The sequence below is a fragment of the Balaenoptera physalus genome, assembly GCF_965194825.1.
Source record: "Balaenoptera physalus genome assembly, chromosome: 1".
Lineage (NCBI taxonomy): Eukaryota > Metazoa > Chordata > Mammalia > Artiodactyla > Balaenopteridae > Balaenoptera > Balaenoptera physalus.
Genome location: NC_138882.1, coordinates 156,539,703 through 156,561,954, shown reverse-complemented (window position 1 = coordinate 156,561,954; position 22,252 = coordinate 156,539,703). Strand labels below are relative to the sequence as shown.

The following is a 22,252-nucleotide window of genomic DNA, read 5'->3' as shown; positions in this document are numbered from 1 at the left end:
TTTTACATTCCGTATATATGTGTTAGCATACTGTATTTGTTTTTCTCTTTCTGACTTACTTCACTCTCTATGACAGACTCTAGGTCCATCCACCTCACTACAAATAACTCAATTTCGTTTCCTTTTATAGCTGAGTAATATTCCATTGTATATATGTGCCACATCTTCTTTATCCATTCATTTGTCGATGGACACTTAGGTGTCTTCCATGTCCTGGTTATTGTAAACAGAGCTGCAATGAACATTGTGGTACATGACACTTTTTGAATTATGGTTTTCTCAGGGTATATGCCCAGTAGTGGGATTGCTGGGTCGTATGGTAGTTATATTTTTAGTTTTTTAAGGAACCTCCATACTGTTCTCCATAGTGTCTGTATCAATTTACATTCCTACCAACAGTGCAAGAGGGTTCCCTTTTCTCCACACCCTCTCCAGCATTTATTGTCTGTAGATTTTTTGATGATGGCCATTCTGACTAGTGTGAGATGATATCTCATTGTAGTTTTGATTTACATTTCTCTAATGATTAATGATGTTGAGCATTCTTTCATGTGTCTGTTGGCAATCTGTATATCTTCTTTGGAGAAATGTCTATTTAGGTCTTCTGCCCATTTTTGGATTGGGTTTTTTGCTTATTTGATATTGAGCTGCATGAGCTGCTTGTAAATTTTGGAGATTAATCCTTTGTCAGTTGCTTCATTTGCAAATATTTTCTCCCATTCTGTGGATTGTCTTTTCATCTTGTTTATGGTTTCCTGGGCTGTGCAAAAGTTTTTCAGTTTCATTAGGTCCCATTTGTTTATTTTTGTTTTTATTTCCATTACTCTAGGAGGTGGGTCAAAAAGGATCTTGCTGTGATTTATGTCATAGAGTGTTCTGCCTATGTTCCTCTAAGAGTTTGATGGTGTCTGACCTTACATTTAGGTCTTTAATCCATTTTGAGTTTATTTTTGTGTATGGTGTTAGGGAGTGTTCTAATTTCATTCTTTTACATGTAGCTGTCCAGTTTTCCCAGCACCACTTATTGAAGAGGCTGTCTTTTCTCCATTGTATATTCTTGCCTCCTTTATCAAAGATAAGGTGACCATATGTGTGTGGGTTTATTTCTGGGGTTTCTATCCTGTTCCATTGATCTATATTTCTGTTTTTGTACCAATACCATATTGTCTTGATTACTGTAGCTTTGTAGTATAGTCTGAAGTCAGGGAGCCTGATTCCTCCATCTTCTTTTTTCTTTCTCAAGATTGCTTTGGCTATTCGGGGTCTTTTGTGTTTCCATACAAATTGTGAAAGTTTTTGTTCTAGTTCTGTGAAAAATGGCATTGGTAGTTTGACAGGGATTGCATTGAATCTGTAGATTGCTTTGGGTAGTATAGTCATTTTCACAATGTTGATTCTTCCAATCCAAAAACATGCTATATCTCTCCATCTATTTGTATCATGTTTAATTTCTTTCATCAGTGTCTTATAATTTTCTGCATACAGGTCTTTTGTCTCCTTAGGTAAGTTTATTCCTAGGTATTATATTCTTTCTCTTGCAATGGTAAATGAGAGAGTTTTCTAAATTTCATTTTCAGATTTTTCATCATTAGTGTATAGGAATGCAAGAGATTTCTGTGCATTAATTTTGTATCCTGTAACTTTACCAAATTCATTGATTAGCTCTAGTAGTTTTCTGGTAGCTTCTTTAGGAGTCTCTATGTATACTATCATGTCATCTGCAAACAGTGACAGCTTTACTTCTTCTTTTCCGATTTGGATTCCTTTTATTATTTTTTGTTCTCTGATTGCTATGGCTAAAACTTCCAAAACTATGTTGAATAATAGTGGTGAGAGTGGGCAACCTTGTCTTGTTGCTGATCTTAGTGGAAATGGTTTCAGTTTTTCACCATTGAGGACGATGTTAGCTGTGAGTTTGTCGTATATGACCTTTATTATGTTGACGTAAGTTCCCTCTATGCCTACTTTCTGCAGGGCTTTTATCATAAATGGGTGTTGAATTTTGTCGAAAGCTTTCTCTGCATCTATTGAGATGATCATATGGTTTTTCTCCTTCAATTTGTTAATATGGTGTATTACATTGTTTGATTTGCCTATATTGAAGAATCATTGCATTCCTGGGATAAACCCCACTTGATCATGGTGTATGATCCTTTTAATGTGCTGTTGCATTCTGTTTGCTAGTATTTTGTTGAGGATTTTTGCATCTATGTTCATCAGTGATATTGGCCTGTAGTTTTCGTTCTTTGTGACATCTTTGTCTGGTTTTGGTATCAGGGTAATGGTGACCTCGTAAAATGAGTTTGAGAGTGTTCCGCCCTCTGCTATATTTTGGAAGAGTTTGAGACGGATGGGTGTTAGCTCTTCTCTAAATGTTTGATAGAATTCGCCTGTGAAGCCATCTGGTCCTGGACTTTTGTTTGTTGGAAGATTTTTAATCACAGTTTCAATTTCAGTGCGAGTGATTGGTCTGTTCATATTTTCTATTTCTTCCTGGTTCAGTCTCGGAAGGCTGTGCATTTCTAAGAATTTGTCCATTTCTTCCAGGTTGTCCATTTTATTGGCAGAGAGTTGCTTGTAGTAATCTCTCATGATCCTTTGTATTTCTGCAGCGTCAGTTGTTACTTCTCCTTTTTCATTTCTAATTCTATTGATTTGAGTCTTCTCCCTTTTTTTCCTTGATGAGTCTGGCTTATGGTTTATCAATATTTTTAATCTCAAAGAACCAGGTTTTAGTTTTATTGATCTTTGCTATCATTTCCTTCATTTCTTTTTCATTTATTCTTGAACTTATCTTTATGATTTCTTTCCTTCTGCTAACTTTGGGGTGTTTTTGTTCTTCTTTCTCTAATTGCTTTAGGTGTAAGGTTAGGTTGTTTATTTGAGATGTTTCTTGTTTCTTAAGGTAGGGTTGTATTGCTATGAACTTCCCTCTTAGAACTGCTCTTGCTGCATTCCATAGGTTTTGGGTCATCATGTTTCATTGTCATTTGTTTCTAGGTATTTTTTGATTTCCCCTTTGATTTCTTCAGTGACCTCTTGGTTAGTAAGTAGTGTATTGTTTAGCCTTCATGTGTTTGTATTTTTTACAGATTTTTTTTCCTGTAATTGATATCTAGTCTCATAGCGTTGTGGTCAGAAAAGATACTTGATATGATTTCAATTTCCTTAAATTTACCAAGGCTTGACTTGTAACCCAAGATATGATCTATCCTGGACAATGTTCCATGAGCACTTGAGAAAAATGTGTATTCTGTTGATTTTGGATGGAATGTCCTATAAATATAAATCAAGTCCATCTTATTTAATGTATCATTTAAAGCTTGTGTTTCCTTACTTATTTTCATTTTGGTTGATCTGTCCATTGGTGAAAGCATGGTGTTAAAGTCCCCTATTATGATTGTGTAACTGCTGATTTCCCCTTTTATGGCTGTTAGCATTTGTCTTGTGTATTTAGGTGCTCCTATGTTGGGTGCATAAATATTTAGAATTGTTGTATCTTCTTCTTGGATTGATCCCTTGATCATTATGTAGTGTCCTTCTTTGTCTTTTGTAATAGTCTTTGTTTTAAAGTCTATTTTGTCTGATATGACAATTGCTACTCCAGCTTTCTTTTGATTTCCATTTGCATGGAATATCTTTTTCCATCCCCTCACTTTCAGTCTGTATGTGTCTCTAGGTCTGAAGTGGGTCTCTTGTAGACAGCATAGATACGGTCTTGTTTTTGAATCCATTCAGCCAGGCTATGTCTTTTGGTTGGAGCATTTAATCTATCTACATCTAAGTAATTATCGATATGTATGTTCCTATTACCATTTTCTTAATTGTTTTGGGTTTGTTATTGTAGGTCTTTTCCTTCTCTTGTGTTTCCTGCCTAGAGAAATTCCTTTAGCATTTGTTGTAAAGATGGTTTGGTGGTGCTGTATTCTCTTAGCTTTTGCTTGACTGTAAAGGTTTTAATTTCTCCATCAAATCTGAATGAGATCCTTGCTGGGTAGAGTAATCTTGGTTGTAGGTTTTGCCCTTTCATCACTTTAAATATGTCCTGCTACTCCCTTTTGGCTTGCAGAGTTTCTGCTGAAAGATCAGCTGTTAATCTTATGGGGATTCCCTTGTATGTTATTTGCTGTATTTCCCTTGCTTCTTTTAATATTTTTTCTTTGTATTTAATTTTTGATAGTTTGATTAATATGTGTCTTGGAGTGTTTCTCCTTCTATTTATCCTGTATGGGACTCTGTGCTCCCTGGACTTGATTAACTACTTACTTTCCCATGTTAGGGAAGTTTTCAACTATAATCTCTTCAAATATTTTCTCAGTCCCTTTGTTTTTCTCTTCTTCTTCTGGGACCCCTATAATTCAAATGTTGGTGCGTTTCATGTTGTCCCAGAGGTCTCTGAGACTGTCCTCAATTCTTTTCATTCTTTTTTCTTTATTCTGGTCTGCAGTAGTTATTTCCACTATTTTATCTTCCAGGTCATTTATCCGTTCTTCTACCTCAGTTATTCTGCTATTGATCCCTTCTATAGAATTTTTAATTTCATTTATTGTGTTGTTCATCATTGTTTCTTTGCTCTTTAGTTCTTCTAGGTCCTTGTTAAATGTTTCTTGTATTTTCTCCATTCTATTTCCAAGATTTTGGATCATCTTTACTATCATTATTCTGAATTCTTTTTCAGGTAGACTGCCTAATTCCTCTTCATTTGTTAGGTCTGGTGAGTTTTTACCTTGCTCTTTCATCTGCTGTGTGTTTCTCTGTCTTCTCATTTTGCTTCACTTACTGTGTTTGGGGTCTCCTTTTCGCAGGCTATAGGTTCGTAGTTCCCATTGTTTTTGGTGTCAGCCCCCAGTGGCTAAGTTTGGTTCTGTGGGTTGTGTAGGCTTACTGTTGGAGGGGACTAGTGCCTGTGTTCTGGTGGATGAGGCTGGATGTTGTCTTTCTGGTGGGCAGGTCCACGTCTGGTGGTGTGTTTTGGGGTGTCTGTGACCTTATTATGGTTTTAGGCAGCCTCTCTGCTAATGGGTGGGGTTTTGTTCCTGTCTTGCTAGTTGTTGGGTACAGGGTGTCCAGCACTGTAGCTTGCTGGTCATTGAGTGGAGTTGGGTCCTGGCGTTGAGATGGAGAACTCTTGGAGATTTTCGCTATTTGATATTACGTGGAGCTGCAAGGTCTCTGGTGGACCAATGTCCTGAACTTGGCTCTCCCACCTCAGAGGCAGAGCCCTGATGCCTGGCTGGAGCACCAAGAGCCTATCATCCACACTGCTCAGAATAAAAGGGAGAAAGAAAGAAAGAAAGAAAGAGAGAGAGAGAGAGACAGAGAGAGAGAGAGAAAGAAAGAAAGAAAGAGATAAAATAAAATAAGAGAAAATAAAATGAAATAAAATAAAGTTATTAAAATAAAAAAAATTATTAAAAATTTTTGAAAAATAATAAAAAGAAAGAAAGAAAGAAGAGAGCAACCATACCAAAAAACAAATCCACCAATGATAACAAGCGCTAAAAATTATACTAAAAAAAAAAAAATCTGACAGAAACTTAGGACAAATGGTAAAAGCAAAGCTATACAGACAAAATGACACACAGAAGCATACACATACACACTCACAAAAGGAGAAAAAGGGGAAAAAAATATATATCATTGCTCCCAAAGTCCACCTCCTCAATTTGGGATGATTTGTTGTCTATTCAGGTATTCCACAGATGCAGGTACATCAAGCTGACTGTGGAGATTTAATCCGCTGCTCCCGAGGCTGCTGGGAGAAATTTCCCTTTCTCTTCTTTGTTCGCACAGCTCCCGGGGTTCAGCTTTGGATTTGGACCCGCCTCTGCATGTAGGTCACCTGAGGGCGTCTGTTCTTTGCTCAGACAGGACGGGGTTAAAGTTGCAGCTGCTTCGGGGGCTCTGGCTCACTCAGGCGGGGGTTGGGGGGGAGGGAAGGATACGGATGCGGGGCGAGCCTGCGGTGGCAGAGGCCGGCGTGACGTTGCAGCAGCCTGAGGCACGCCGTGCGTTCTCCCAGGGAAGTTGTCCCCAGATCACGGGAGCCTGGCCGTGGCGGGCTGCACAGGCTCCCTGGAGGGGCGGTGTGGAGAGTGACCTGTGCTCGCACACAGGCTTCTTGGTGGCGGCAGCAGCAGCCTTAGCGTCTCATGCCCGTCTCTGGGGTCCGCACTGATAGCCGCGGCTCATGCCCGTCTCTGGAGCTCGTTTAGGCGGCGCTCTGAATCCCCTCTCCTCGCGCACCAGGAAACAAAGAAGCAAGAAAAAGTCTCTTGCCTCTTCGGCAGCGCCAGACATTTTCCCGGACTCCCTCCTGGCTAGCCGTGGCGCACTAGCCCCTTCAGTCTGTGTTCAAGCTGCCAACCCCAGTCCTCTCCCTGCGATCCGACCGAAGCCCGAGCCTCAGCTCCCAGCCCCCGCCCGCCCCGGCGGGTGAGCAGATAAGCCTCTCGGGCTGGTGAGTGCTGGTCAGCACCGCTCCTCTGTGCGGGAATCTCTCCGCTTTGCCCTCCACACCCCTGTGGCTGTGCTCTCCTCCGTGGCTCTGAAGCTCCCCCCTCCACCACCCGCAGTCTCCGCCCGCGAAGGGCCTTCCTAGTGTGGGAAACCTTTCCTCCTTCACAGCTCCCTCCCACTGGTGCAGGTCCCATCCCTATTCCTTTGTCTCTGTTTTTTCTTTTTTCTTTTGCCCTACCCAGGTATGTGGGGAGTTTCTTGCCTTTTGGGAGGTCTGAGGTCTTCTGCCAGCGTTCAGTAGGTGTTCTGTAGGAGTTGTTCCACATGTAGATGTATTTCTGATGTATTTGTGGGGAGGAAGGTGATCTCCACGTCTTACTCTTTGGCCATCTTGAAGTCTGCCCCAGTATATATTTTTGTTTTTCACTAATCAGTCAATGGCATTTTAAGAAAGAAAATTAAGAGAGATGAAAATGTCTTTAAATTTATCCACATATTTACTATTTCTAGAACTTTTCTCCTCTGATAGTTTGGAATTTACATCTGGTGTAATATTCCTTCATCCTGAAAACTTCACGTTACATTTATGGTAGTGCAGAAATGCAGGCAAAAAATTCTCTCTGCGTTTATTTTTCTGAAGATTTTTGACTTACATTTTAATTTGATACAGAATTTAAGGCTGACTTTTTTTCTCTTGAAGCCTGTTTCTCATTCCATATTGTTGGACGTTATTTTACTTCTACTGAGAAGTCAGTAGTGATTCTTATCTTTTGTCCCCTGTATCTAACATGTCTCATTTCTCTGGCTACTTTTAGTTTTAAACAATTTAATCATGAATGCCTTGGAGTGTTTTCCTTAATATCAATATTTCTCCTGCTTCCAGAGATGTCAAATACCTTATTTTTTCATTGTTGAAATGATTCTTACCTAGACTGCTCCCAGCCTTCTTCTTACAAATAAACTGTCAGAAACATTCTCTTTCATGTCTCCATGGGCACTTGCAAAAGAGTTTCTTTGAGGTATATAGCCAAATATGTCCTTAGTATGTCATAAATATGTAAATCCTTAATTTAATGCCAAGTTAAGAGATCCCAGAAAAGATGGGTTATTTTCATTCCCACATTCCATGGATGTTAGCTCCCACTGTCCCAATCCTCATCAGTACTCAGTGTTATCCATCTTCTTAATTTTGCTCATCTGATCGGTAAGAAGTTTTATCTCTTTTTTCTTATATTTGTATTTATCTGATTACTAACAAGATTATGAATTTCTTCATACAGGTTTAGATATTCAGATCTACCCTTTGTAGATTCCTTATTTACACAATTTAACAAATTATTTATCACATTTTCTGTCTTTTTCCTCTGTGATTTACAGGTATTCCTGTGTAGGTATTAATCCCTTAATATCATTAGGCTTTGAAAATATCTTCCCATCATGTCAGACATCTGCTGTCTTTGTCTATAGTGCCCTTAATTTAGCATAGATATTTAAGGTTGTCAAATTAATTTTCCCCATACAGTTTATACTTTGGGGTCTTATTAAGAAATCCTTTGCACTCCAATGTCACAAAGACATTATCCTGAGTTTTTATTTGTATGTTTTTTCCCATAGAGTGAGCCAGTTTTCCTCAAGAACCCCTCCTTTTCAACTAATATGTGATTCCACCCGTTTTTAGTCAGGACTTTGGCAAGGAACACAAGGCAGATTCAGATGACATGCTGAAGAAAATCAGATGAAGAAAATGTTTATTTAAGAATGATTGGTCATTTTCACAGTGTTGATTCTTAAAACCAAAGAGCATGGTATATCTCTCCATCTGCTTGTATCTTTCATCAGTGTCTTATAGTTTTCTGCATACAGGTCTTTTGTCTCCTTAGGTAGGTTTATTCCTAGGTATTTTATTCTTTTGGTTGCAGTGGTAAATGGGAGTGTTTCCTTAATTTCTCTTTCAGATTTTTCTTCGTTAGTGTATAGGAATGCAAGAGATTTCTGTGCATTAATTTTGTATCCTGCTGCTTTATCAAATTCATTGATTAGCTCTAGTAGCTTTCTGGTAGCATCTTTAGGATTCTCTATGTATAGTATCATGTAATCTGCAAACACTGACAGTTTTACTTCTTCTTTTCTGATTTGGATTCCTTTTATTTCTTTTTCTCCTCTGATTGCTGTGGCTAAAACTTCCAAAACTATGTTGAACAATAGTGGTGAGAGTGGACAACCTTGTCTTGTTCCTGATCTTAGAGGAAATGGTTTCAGTTTTTCACCACTGAGAATGATGTTGGCTGTGGGTTTGTCATATATGGCCTTTATTATGTTGAGGTAGGTTCCCTCTATGCCTACTTTCTGGAGAGTTTTTATCATAAATGGGTGTTGAATTTTGTCAGAAGCTTTTTCTGCATCTTTGAGACTCTCATATGGTTTTTCTCCTTCAATTTGTGAATATGGTGTATCACATTGATGATTTGCATATATTGAAGAATCCTTGCATTCCTGGGATAAACCCCACTTGATCATGGTGTATGATCCTTTTAATGTGCTGTTGGATTCTGTTTGCTAGTATTTTGTTGAGGATTTTTACATCTATGTTCATCAGTGATATTGGCTTATAGTTTTCTTTTTTTGAGACATATTTGTCTGGTTTTGGTATCAGGGTGATGGTGACCTCGTAAAATGAGTTTGGGAGTGTTCCTCCCTCTGCTTCATATTTTGGAAGAGTTTGAGAAGGATAGGTGTTAGCTCTTCTGTAATAGTTTGATAGAATTCGCCTGTGAAGCCATCTGGTCCTGGACTTTTGTTTGTTGGAAGATTTTTAATCACAGTTTCAATTTCAGTGTGAGTGATTGGTCTGTTCATATTTTCTATTTCTTCTTGATTCAGTCTTGGAAGGTTGTAGTTTTCTAAGAATTTGTCCATTTCTTCCAGGAAAAACTGGACAGCTACATGTAAAAGAATGAAATTAGAACACTTCCTAACACCATACACAAAAATAAACTCAAAATGGATTAAAGACCTAAATGTAAGGCCAGACACTTAAAACTCTTAGAGGAAAACATAGGCAGAACACTTTATGACACAAAGCACAGCAAGATCCCATTTGACCCACCTCCTAGAGAAATGGAAATAGAAACAAAAATAAGCAGATGGGACCTAATGAAACTTAAAAGCTTTTTCACAGCAGAGGGAACCATAAACAAGATGAAAAGCCAACCCTCAGAGTGGGAGAAAATATTTGCAAATGAAGCAACTGACAAAGATTAATCTCCAAAAGATACAAGCAGCTCAATATCAAAAAAACAAACAACCCAATCCAAAAATGGGCAGAAGACCTAAATAGACATTTCTCCAGAGAAGATATACAGATTGCCAACAAACACATGAAAGGGTGCTCAACATCACTCATCATTAGAGAAATGAAAATCAAAACTACAATGAGGTATCACCTCATACCAGTCAGAATGGCCATCATCAAAAAATCTACAAACAATAAATGCTGGAGAGGGTGTGGAGAAAAGGGCACCATCTTGCACTGTTGGTAGGAATGTAAATTGATACAGCCACTATGGAGAACAGTATGGTGGTTTCTTAAAAAATTAAAAATAGAACTACCATATGACCTAGCAATCCCCCTACTGGGCATATACACTGAGAAAACCATAATTCAAGAAGAGTCATGTACCACAATGTTCATTGCAGCACTATTTGCAATAGGCAGGACATGGAAGCAACCTGTGTCCATCGACAGACGGATGCATAAAGAAGATGTGGCACATACATACAATGGAATATTACTCAGCCATAAAAAGAAATGAAATTGAGTTATTTGTAGTGAGGTGGATGGACGTAGAGTGTGTCATACAGAGTGAAGTAAGTCAGAAAGAGAAAAACAATACTCTATGCTAACACATATGTATGGAACCTAAAAAAAATGTTTCTGATGAACCTAGGGGCAGGACAGGAATAAAGATGCAGATGTAGAGAATGGACTTGAGAACACGGGGAGGGGGAAGTGTAAGCTGGGACGAAGTGAGAGAGTAACATTGACATATATACACTACCAAACGTAAAACCGATAGCTAGTGGGAAGCTGCCGCATAGCACAGGGAGATCAACTAGGTGCTTTGTGGTGACCTAGAGGGGTGGGATAAGGAGTGTAGGAGGAAGGCGCAAGAGGGACGGGATATGGGGATATATGTAAACATATAGCTGATTCACTTTGTTATACAGCAGAAACACAACAATATAGAGATATTATATTCCAATAAAGATGTTAAAAAAAAGAAAGAAGTGTGATTGGAATTAAGTGAGCCAGCAAGATCCTCAAGGTCTGTCTACAGTGGGAACTTATCACTCCTCAGCATTAATGACAAAGGTTGAAAAAGAGTGTTGCCAGAGCCTTGGCGATCCAGAGCCCTGGGTGATGGGCCATGCACAAGAGCTGTAGCTGTAGGGGGATGAGCCCATTGATGAAGTGTGGCAACAAAACAGGAAGGGAGCAAGGAAAGAGATGCTTTGGCCTCTTTTTCTTCCCATCCTTCAGTCTTCCACTGATGACTCTCATAGGGCAGAAGAGAAGGGGCCCCAGGTGACAGACTTGGTAGAGGTCAGCCCTGCAAGCTACTGAATAAAGAAAAGAAGGAGAGAATGGATCTGAGGGGACAAATGGAGAAGACCTACATACACCACTTATATCAAATACCACATTTTTCTCGACTCTCTAATCTATTCCACTTGGATTTGTCTTTTTTGCACCAATACCACTCTGTGTTTTTTTTTCTTTTACTATGGCTTTATTATATATGTTAATATCTGGTACAGTGAATTTAAAACCTTTCTCTTTATTGTTTTATAATTATCTTAGTTATTAATAAATGTTAATTCTTCCACACAATTTTGAGATTAAACTACCCTATTGCTTCTAATATCCTGCTAGCATTGTATTAGAATTTTATGGTCTATATAGTAATATGAAGGCAAATTTTATCTTTAAAATGTTAATATTTTCCTCCTCCATGAATATGATATTGTTACCCAGTTGCTTAGTTTTAGAAAAATCTTCTTAAAATTCCAAAGAGATCTCACACATTTTTAAAGTTAACTTAATCTGGAGAAAAGTTGTACTATTTTTTCAAATTTATTTGTATTTGTCCATTTTCTTATTACTTTCCATGTAAATTATGTCATCCACATTTGTTCACTTTTCTCCTTCCTTTCTCATACTTGTGCTACACTGACGGCTTTATTTTCTTATTGTGTTAGATAAAAACCTTTACTTATTTAGATTTAAAGAGAAAGATTACAAAGATTTTTTTCTCATTAAAATGTTTATGGAGATTTCTATTGATAGCCTTTATCAAGATAAGGAAGATCCTTCCTATTTCCATTTTCAGAGACTATAATCACAATATTCCTTGTTATAATATTCTTAAGACATTACAGTGTAGTTTCTCCTTCATAGATAGTTTAAATTGATCCAGATTATATGATACATAACGAACACTGTTTCATGCTTTACTTTCAAGGAGAGGCAAGTCAAGTTGAAACCTATTCTTGCTTGGGAATTGTTGATTCCTGATGGTAAAAATGAGTTTGAACAAGCAGTCCTACACACTGGGTGAGGTTGTCACCTTCACATTTCTCTTGTGAGGGGAAATTATATTAGGCTTGAAAAATAAGCAGTTGCATGCAGGCATCCACTGGGGTTCTTACAGAAGGTCCTGCTGGTTGCTATGTGATGATAGCACAGCTGCTAGTGGTTTCTGTGGCAGCAGGAACCCAGCTGATCAATGCATAGATCTACAAGGCATTTGGATGAGGTTCTTTCTGAAGGGCCTGGAGTCCTTCTTAGACCCGTGCTCTGTTCTCTGGGAACAAGTAAATGGGAAAATTTGAGATGCATTTATTTGTTCCATCTCTTTCATTACTCCTTTGCTTTGAGCTGCATAGAATGCTATCCAATGCTCTTGACCTTAGGTTCTTTTTATTCTGTCTGGGTTTTGTTTTGTTTTGTTTTGTTTGTTTGTTTGTCTTTTTTGGGGGGAGGATGGGTGGTTTTTGCTCCTTTTTCACTTCTTTCCTTACAGAGCAGTTAGCTTTAGAAGTTAAGAAAAGTAATATGTAATATGTATGGTAGGTCTCTCTTACTTTAAAGAGTAGACTTCCTTCAACTTTCATTAGAAAGGAGGTAATAAACAAATAGTTATACGTGTGCCAAGTAGCAACAAGTATATGCTACTCATTCCTTTGGATTGATGATAATAGTAAAAAATATTGCCTATGTTCAAGATATCCCTAAAATAGAGTAAACTAATTGTTCCATTTCTAGATAGAGTAGAAGCCAAGATTATGCCCTAAGTAACTAAAATAACTCTGAGAATTTAAACAAAAACTTAATGAATTGATTCATTTTATATATACATATGTGTATGTATGTTTGTGTATACATATTAATATGTTTCATTACTTTATAAATCATGAATATAAATCTCCCACATATATAAGATATAATTTCAGTGATTTTTAGCCCATTTGTGTATGTTTAAGGGTGGGTGAGATACATTCAAAATACTGTATCTGGAAGGAATCTAGGTCTTTAAACAATTTTGGGAAGCTGGTTTACCATTCTTGAGATGCTTGCCTTTGGTCTTTCATCTTGTTTAAGAAAACTTTAAGATAAATATTGAATTAGTATAAGTATTATTTATAATATATTTGTATTATAAAGAATAACAATAAACTGAACAACCACGTAACTGCAACCCATTTAAGAAAAAAAGACATGTAAATTAAACGAGGTATAAGAAGACCGAAGTTGGTTTCCAAGGCTGGTGGGACAGCTTCATAAAGTTAAGGAACCAAGCTTCTTCTATTTTACTTGCTGCTCCATTTTCAGCCTCTTCCACTTCAAGTTCCGAGTTCTATCTGAGGTATAGACATAGGATGGCCTTCAGTCTGGCTCTAAGGAGGAAGGGAAGGTGTGCCTCCTGAATTTAGGGATTGAAGAAAATTCTTTACAGTTCTGTTTATATAGCATTTACCAGAAATCAGTCCTATAGTCTCACCTGGCTGCAAGGAATCTGAAAAGTGTAATCTTTGAGTTGTCCAAGTTATTCCATAAACACTGGATGTTCTTTCTAAGTAAGGAAGAAAGACAGAATTGTCTCTGTTAAGAGACAACTAGCAATTTGTATGGCAAGGAGTAATTAATATATTTTAGATATTGAGCCTTTTGAGCTCTAGTTGTTGTAAATGTCTTCTTTATCAGGGCTTATCATTTTACTTTCTTTATAACGTCTTTAGATATAAACACTATTAAATTTAATGGAGTTGAATTTAACATTTGCCATTGACATTTTATTCATAGGAATAAAAGGAATTTGTTCATATTTCAATTTCATGAAAAGTTTGCTGTTATAAAATGGTCTAACATTTGCATAGCTTTGGCTTTCACAAAGGATTAATCTTTGTTAATTTGATCCATTCGGGACACATTTGTGTGTGGTGTGAAGTGGAGATTCTAAGGCTCTGCTGAAGAGCTGATACAGGTGAGATAAATCTTGAATTCGGTCTTCATCAAGGAGTTTATTTAAATCTTTCTGAAGAATCGCTGTTAAGTGTTCACCTAGAAGTTATTTTTCCACAGTAGCAATTAATGACTTTTGGGTGGTCTGATCTAAGTAAGTAATAAGTCTGTCTGCTTCTTCTTCTAGACGTTTGTTAACATGATGAAGATATTCAGGAACCTCTCTTTCCTGCATTAATTTTTGGCCTTCAGCTGCATAGAGTCGGTTAGTTTCTTCCACAAATGGTTGTTCAAAAGAATCCTGATAAATTTGCAAATCAGAGAGCATGCTTAAAAGGCTTCGGGGTAAACTTCCATCAATTGCTTCACTATTCCTTTCCCAAATGGAGGGTAGCATTGAATTTTGAAGAACGTAAGTCTTATCCAGAAACAAAAAAATGCTCCTGATCATGATCATTTGTCTGCAATGGTTTCGCCAACATCCATCGATCTTCCTTAGAAAAAGAACACTATCCAATGAATCCTCTCTGAACTGATGAATTTGTGCTTTGATGTGATCTTCACAAATCTGTCTCAGCTGTTTGTACAAGTTTGCAGAAATCTTGTAAGAACAGAGATTTTCCACAGCCTGATAGAGTTCTTCTTAATTGTTCTTAATTGAAGTACTATTCTGGATTAGCTTCCACTGCTTTTTTCAGTTTCTGCCATGTTTCATCTGTGTAGCTTTCTGGTAATTTAGGCTTATCTTTAAAGTTCTTGATCACTAACTTCTTAGCAGAGCCAGGCTTGCTGTTAGCAAAGCTAGAGACGGTGGTAGAAGATTTGGCTAGGCCGTTTGCGTGATGCACCGAAGCCACGGAAGAGATTCATATACTCTTATTTTTAAGTTGCTGCTGCTGAGATGTTGCAGCAGTTGGTGAAGATGAGGAGGATTCCTCAGCCATCTTCGCATCAAACCCTACAAACTCCAGGGTGTCTTCAAAACGCAGCTTCTTCTGTATCGGTACGTGGCTGGGAGCAGCCACTGAAACCCCCAGGCAGGAGAAGGACGAGGTTGAAGGGGATGCTGAATCCCTGGGTTGTAAAGGCGTGGAAGAGGAGGGAGAGGTGGAATCAAGTCTTCTCTCTCGTTACTACTGTTACTGCCGCTACTGCTGCTGCTGCTGTTTAACTTTCTCTTCTCGGCAGAGGTGAGTGGTGGTGCTGGTATTACACCGGGGCGGAGCGGTGCTGGTGTTACCATCAGTGGCAGATCTGACCTCCTGAACAGCAGCAGCAGCAGCTGAGGGATTGGGGGGAAGAAAAACCTGTTGGAAACATGAAAATAGCGGGGTCAACAGGCAGACGAGCATCAAAAACCTACGTTTATATGCCTGCGTGCGTGTAGGAGAGAAGGTGGCAATGCTAGAGGGGGAAGGGAAGAAAGAGAGGAGGACGAGAAGGAAAGTGAAGGGGGCGCCCCTTCACTTCACAACCGGGGGAATGGGAGGGTTTGGGAAGGAGGATAGGCTGACACCAGGAGTGAGCAGAACAAGGGGGGAGAGTGAATAAGGAGACAGACAGATAAACGGCCGTGCCGTCCCCCTCCCCTGCTTTTCCGTCTCTCTCCCCCCTTTCTGCAGGAGCAACTCAGTAAGTCTGTGAGGCTGCAGCTCCTCCTCCTTTTCTCCCTCTTGACTTGTATGTTTAGGCTTCTTGTATTGTTCCAGTTTAGTTATTACCAATAATGTTATCAGGAAATTTATTGTATATGTCTCTTGTGCATTTGTGCATACATTTCTACTGATTATGTTCCTAAAGTAGAATTGCTGGATCATAGGATATGTTTATTTTCAACTCTAGTAGAAGATGCTAAAGTGCTTTCAAATATCATCCTACCACTGTACTCTCACCAGCCATGAACATGAGAAATGCCCTGTACACTGCATTACACCACATTACATCACATCCTCATCCAAACTTGGTATTGTCAGCCTTTTTTATGGTACCCATTCTAGTGAGTGTGATATTGCATTGTGGTTTTAATATGCATTTTCCTGATTCTTAATGAGGGTCTCTACCTTTTCTTATCTTTGCTGCTATTTGGGTATTTTCTATGCTGAGATTGTTCAGGTCCTTTAACTATTTTTCTTTCAGCATATCTACCTTAAAAATAACTTTTATAATTAAAATTTTGATATGAGCCCTTAATCAGTTGACGTTTTGCAAATGTCTACCCCTACTCTTTGACACTGCTTTCATCTATCACACTCTTTCCAGTTCCACTTATTTTTTAAATGGATATATTAAATCACTGCAAGAGACACCTTACCTGTAACTTTTCTCTCCTTTAATACATTCTTTTATATTCTTGTATTGTAAAACACACATCTCAGAACAGATTTACACAGCTTATATTTTGCATTTATGCACTCCGTTTTCCAGCAGGTAAAATCTAACATTTTATTTATTGACATATTTGAGATTCTTCATGAACCAGATGTTGCTTAACTGTTGAGTATATGAAACCAAATACATGTTCCTAATTCCAGCATGCTAATATGTATCTCCATACTTAAGCAGTGTTTTTTTTTTTTTTTCCCTCTGTTCAGAATCCCTAGAAAAAAGAGCCCATGTCCAAATTATTACTAAATGTTTATTGGAGGAGGGTGGCAATTTAGGCAGCAAGAGTGAGGGGGGAAATTAGGAAATAAAGCAAGAAAGGACAGTCATTTATCTTCTTACTTCTTCTAATTTCTTGTATCTGACTGATCCAAGTTTATCTGGCAGGCAGTTAACATACCATTCTGTCTGATATTTTTTACACACCGTTCTACCTGATTTTTTATTACGCAGGCCCTCTGGGCAGCTGCTGGGGAATCTAGCTCCCACCTCCCTGATGTGGCATTTCCTTTGAATGTGGAAGTAGTGGGTGGAGCCAGAAGGTCCATGGATCCAGGCAGGTCAGACCCTGCCAATAACAGTGGGATTATGAATGCTTTGCTAAAGCTGGCTTGTCGCCCAGAGGAGAGGGCACACAAGTGTTCCCATTAAGAAATGAGGTAACCTCAGAGGCAGTAGCCAGGTCTCTGAACTGAGCAAGTGGCTTAAGCCAAGATGCAGATGAGGCTAAGTGAGTGTGGGATATGCATATCTGGGTTCTGTACACCTTTTATGCTCTTGTCTACCACAGATGCCCTTCACAGTAGTAATCTAATGAAGACAATGAGCCACAGTAAAGGCACAGGAAGGAAAGAGGAAAAGACATAATCTCAGTGGGTCTGACATTTGTGGTTTGACTAAATCATTTAGTTGCACATCAAAGGGAATTTTCTCAAAAGACAGGATTTCAAAATTCTCTGTTTCTTTTTCTGAGTTACCATGATTCTTGCTGCCTGATCCCACAATTGCTATTTCATTTTCCAGGTGTGATGGAGCTGGCATTTTCTTACGTATCTGGATACTCAGTGGTCATTCTCCTCTTACAGGTGATAGTAATCACCTCAGGTAGGGATATCTACTTCTTTTTCATAGTGTGTCACATCTATAAAGAAAAATAGTGAAGGTAAATGACAGTGAAGAAACTGAGGAGGCTTCTTCACTGCTGTTCCTCAGATTCTACCCTTTCTGTTCTAGTTCTGAGGATAGAAATTAGTGTTAAAACAACCTATGGTTATAAAATGTTATTTCAGTTTCTGTGTCTTTCTGAGCCCCAGCTCCGTGCTGCAATGTTGTGCCAAGGAGAAGGGACAGATACCTGGCTAACATCTACTCTCAGGAGACTCAAATTCTCACTGGCAAGTCATAATGATTAGATCCCTTATATTTAGGAACAAACCACGATCATTTATGTGATGATATGAATTATAAGTTTGGTAGGACCTCAGATAAAGGAGAAGTTTGTGTGAGCTGGAGCTGTCCACAGATTTTTCTTAGAGCAATAGGCCTTAAGTCTGATAATTTAGATACCTTACAGTGAAAAGGATAAACACTCTTGACAGAGACAGGAATGAATTTGGCATAATCAAAAGGAGGAAAAACTAAGATTATGGGAGGAGCTTGTGATAGTTACCTATAACTTCATAGCAAATTATCCCCCAAATTAGTGATTTAAAGCAACCATTTTATTATATCTCACATCTGGTTGGGCAGGAATTCTGGCCAGTGCTCAGCTGCGTGACTCTTCTGTTCCACGTGACATAGACTGAGGTCTCTTGGTATATTCAGCTAGTGGGTGGAGTGTTCCAAAGGGCTCAAGGTGGCTTCATTCACATGTCTAGCACTTTGGTGGAGTAGGCTGGAAGGCTGGGATCCCCTGGGATTGTCAACTGACATGTTAACCCATGGCCTTTCTGTCATGATGGTCTCAGGGTTGTCAGACTTTGTATATCGCTGCTGATGGCTTCCAGAAAGAATGGTACAAAAAACAAACAAACAAACAAACAAAAAACAAATGAGACCAGCTCATTTCTTAAGACAGACCCAGAAACTATTGCAGGTTGTCTTCTGCCATATTCTATTGAGCAAAGCAATATCAGAACACACAGTTTTAAGAGGAAGGGACATAGGCACTTTCTCTTCATGGATGGAGCATCAATATATTTGTGGCCATTTTTAACTCACCAAAAACTGATACTGAAAAAAGCAGCTGGTGTATTTGATAAGTAAAGGCTGTTGTTCAGCAATAGCGGTCCACATCCCACCTCTCAATATTGGGGACTATCCACATTCCTTTATTAAATATTTACGGAGTGCCTACCACATTCAGGCAATGCTTTATGCACTGGGGATAATAAAGAGAATTTTTTAAAAAGATAGAGACTCTGTTGTTGTGTGGCTTACATATTAATTGGTTATGAGAGAAAATAAAGATAGGAATTAAAAATATCAGGTAATGATATGTGCTACTGACGATATGATTAGGGGAAATGTTAAGTGGACGGTGATAAAATTTTTCTCTAAGGAGTTGACATTTAAGCTGGGACCTGAGAGGTAAGAAGGAGGCAGAGATGGGAGGGTCTGAGAGAAGAGCGCTGCTGTCAGAGTGAAGATATCTCTGAGAGCAAAGTTCGGAAGTCAGAAAGGACTTGGCATCAAGAAGCAGGAAGAAGGCCAATGTGTGCAGAGCAGAGGGACCTAGGTGAAGCATTCTCCTGTGGCCTTCAGAATAAATCCGGTCTCCGACTTCTTCCGCAGAGCAGTTCACTGTGAGCGGCTCCAGGAGCCACCAGGTGGTCCTGGTGGGCGGAAGTGCTGAGCTCAGCTGCCAGCTGTCCCAGCCACAGGGTGCTTTCACGAGCACTATTCCCATCTGGTTTACCTGTACAAGGATGGGGAAGAACTCTCTGGAAAAAGCACTCACAGCTATATGAATCGCACAGTGCTCCTGAAGGACACCCTGGGAGAGGGCAAAGTGACCCTCAGGATCCACAATCAGTGTTCTTGGTGGGGGGCAGTACCACTCCTTCTTTAAAGACCATGACACCTATGAGGAGATCATCATGGATCTGAGGGTAGCAGGTAAGGACAGAAAAGAGTCATCTCCACATTTCCTTGGTAATGCTACCCTGGAGACCACTTCCTGATATAGTTTGCATATTTATATATGTGCATAACATACATATACATACACTTGTAGGGACTTCCCTTGTGGTCCAGTGGCTAAGACTCCATGCTCCCAATGCACGGGGCCCGGGTTTGATCCCTGGTCAGGGAACTAGATCCTACACGCTGCAACTAAGAGTTCACATGCCGCAACTAAGAGAGCTCACATGCCACAACTAAGACTTGGTGCAGCCAAATAAATAAATAAATAAATATTTTAAAAGATACACATGTACATACATACAGATATAAAAGTATTATGTACGTCAATATATAAATATTTATATATCCATATCTTCTTTTTAAATGCTAATATGGTATATGCTTTGCAGCTTGGTTTTTTTTTTAACATAATTGTATAAACAGAAGGAAACTTCATATCAGTGTATGATTTTTTTCCTATTCCTTCTATGGTTGCAAAGTTTTCCATTGTTTGGATGATTCAGAATTATTTTACACATATTCTACTTTTTTTTTTCAGGTCATCACCATTTTATTTTATTTTATTATTTTTTTTAACATCTTTATTGGACTATAATTGCTTTACAATGGTGTGTTAGTTTCTGCTTTATAACAAAGTGAATCAGCTATACATATACATATGTTCCCATATCTCTTCCCTCTTGCATCTCCCTCCCTCCCACCCTCCCTATCCCACCCCTCTAGGTGGTCACAAAGCACCGAGCTGATCTCCCTGTGCTATGTGGCTGCTTCCCACTAGCTATCGATTTTATATTTGGTAGTGTATATATGTCCATGTCACTCTCTCACTTTATCCCAGCTTACCCTTCCCCCTTCCCGTGTCCTCAAGGCCATTCTCTAGTAGGTCTGCATCTTTATTCCCGTCCTGCTTCTAGGTTCTTCAGAACCTTTTTTTTTTTTTTAGATTCCATATATATGTGTTAGCATACGGTATTTGTTTTTCTCTTTCTGACTTACTTCACTCTTTATGACAGACTCTAGGTCCATCCACCTCACTACAAATAACTCAATTTTGTTTCTTTTTATGGCTGAGTAATATTCCATTGTATATATGTGCCACATCTTCTTTATCCATTCATCTGTCAATGGACACTTAGGTTGCTTTCATGACCTGGCTATTGGAAATAGAGCTGCAATGAACATTGTGGTACATGACACTTTTTGAATTATGGTTCCTCAGGGTATATGCCCAGTAGTGGGATTGCTGGGTCGTATGGTAATTCTATTCTTAGTTTTTTTAAGGAAACTCCATACTGTTCTCCATAGTGCTGTATCAATTTACATTCCCACCAACAGTGCAAGAGGGTTCCCTTTTCTCCACACCCTCTGCAGCATTTATTGTTTGTAGATTTTTTGATGATGGCCATTCTGACCGGTGTGAGATGATATCTCATTGTAGTTTTGATTTGCATTACTCTAATGATTAGTGATGTTGAGCATTCTTTCATGTGTTTGTTGGCAATCTGTATATCTTCTTTGGAGAAATGTCAGTTTTTTTTGGATTGGGTTTTTTGTTTTTTTGATATTGAGCTGCATGTGCTGCTTGTAAATTTTGGAAATTAATCCTTTGTCAGTTGCTTCATTTACAAATATTTTCTCCCATTCTGAGGTTGTCTTTTTGTCTTGTTTATGGTTTCCTTTGCTATGCAAAAGCTTTTAAGTTTCATTAGGTTCCATTTGTTTATTTTTGTTTTTATTTCCATTTCTCTAGGAGGTGGGTCAAAAAGGATCTTGCTGTGATTTATGTCATAGAGTGTTCTGCCTATGTTTTCCTCTAAGAGTTTTATAGTGTCTGGCGTAAAATTTAGGTCTTTAATCCATTTTGAGTTTATTTTTGTGTATGGTGTTAGGGAGTGTTCTAATTTCATTCTTTTACATGTAGCTGTCCAGTTTTCCCAGCACCACTTATTGAAGAGGCTGTCTTTCCTTCATTGTATATTCTTGCCTCCTTTATCAAAGATAAGGTGACCATATGTGCGTGGATTTATCTCTAGGCTTTCTATCCTGTTCCATGGATCTACATTTCTGTTTCTGTGCCAGTATCATACTGTCTTGATTACTGTAGGCTTGTAGTATAGTCTGAAGTCAGGGAGCCTGATTCCGCCATCTCTGTTTTTCTTTCTCAAGATTGCTTTGGCTATTCGGGGACTTTTGTGTTTCCATACAAATTGTGAAATTTTTTGTTCTAGTTCTGTGAAAAATGGCATTGGTAGTTTGATAGGGATTGCACTGAATCTGTAGATTGCTTTGGGAAGTATAGTCACTTTCACAATGTTGATTCTTCCTATCCAAGAACATGGTATATCTCTCCATCTATTTGTATCATCTTTAATTTCTTTCATCAGTGTCTTATAGTTTTCTGCATCAAGGTCTTTTGTCTCCATAGGTAGGTTTATTCCTAGGTATTTTATTCTTTTTGTTGTAATGGTAAATGGGAGTGTTTCCTTAATTTCTCTTTCAGATTTTTCATCATTAGTGTATAAGAATGCAAGAGATTTCTGTGCATTAATTTTGTATCCTGCTACTTTACCAAATTCATTGATTAGCTCTAGTAGTTTTCTGGTAGCTTCTTTAGGAGTCTCTATGTATAGTATCATGTCATCTGCAAACAGTGACAGCTTTACTTCTTTTCTGATTTAGATTCCTTTTATTTCTTTTTCTTCTCTGATTGCTGTGGCTAAAACTTCCAAAGCTATGTTGAATAAT

At 38.5% G+C, this 22,252-nt stretch overlaps 1 pseudogene across 1 annotated transcript in view; it reads left to right on the top strand.

Annotated features, from left to right (window-relative positions):
• The window catches only part of LOC309657436 (butyrophilin subfamily 1 member A1-like), a 49,724-nt pseudogene extending 27,901 nt beyond the window's left edge, over positions 1–21,823 (top strand). The window contains exons 3-5 of the transcript XR_014268805.1: positions 17,387–17,519; positions 18,939–18,952; positions 19,130–21,823. The product of XR_014268805.1 is annotated as a butyrophilin subfamily 1 member A1-like (transcript). The remainder of the gene's footprint in view (positions 1–17,386; positions 17,520–18,938; positions 18,953–19,129) is intronic.
• Positions 21,824–22,252: the final 429 nt, after the last annotated feature.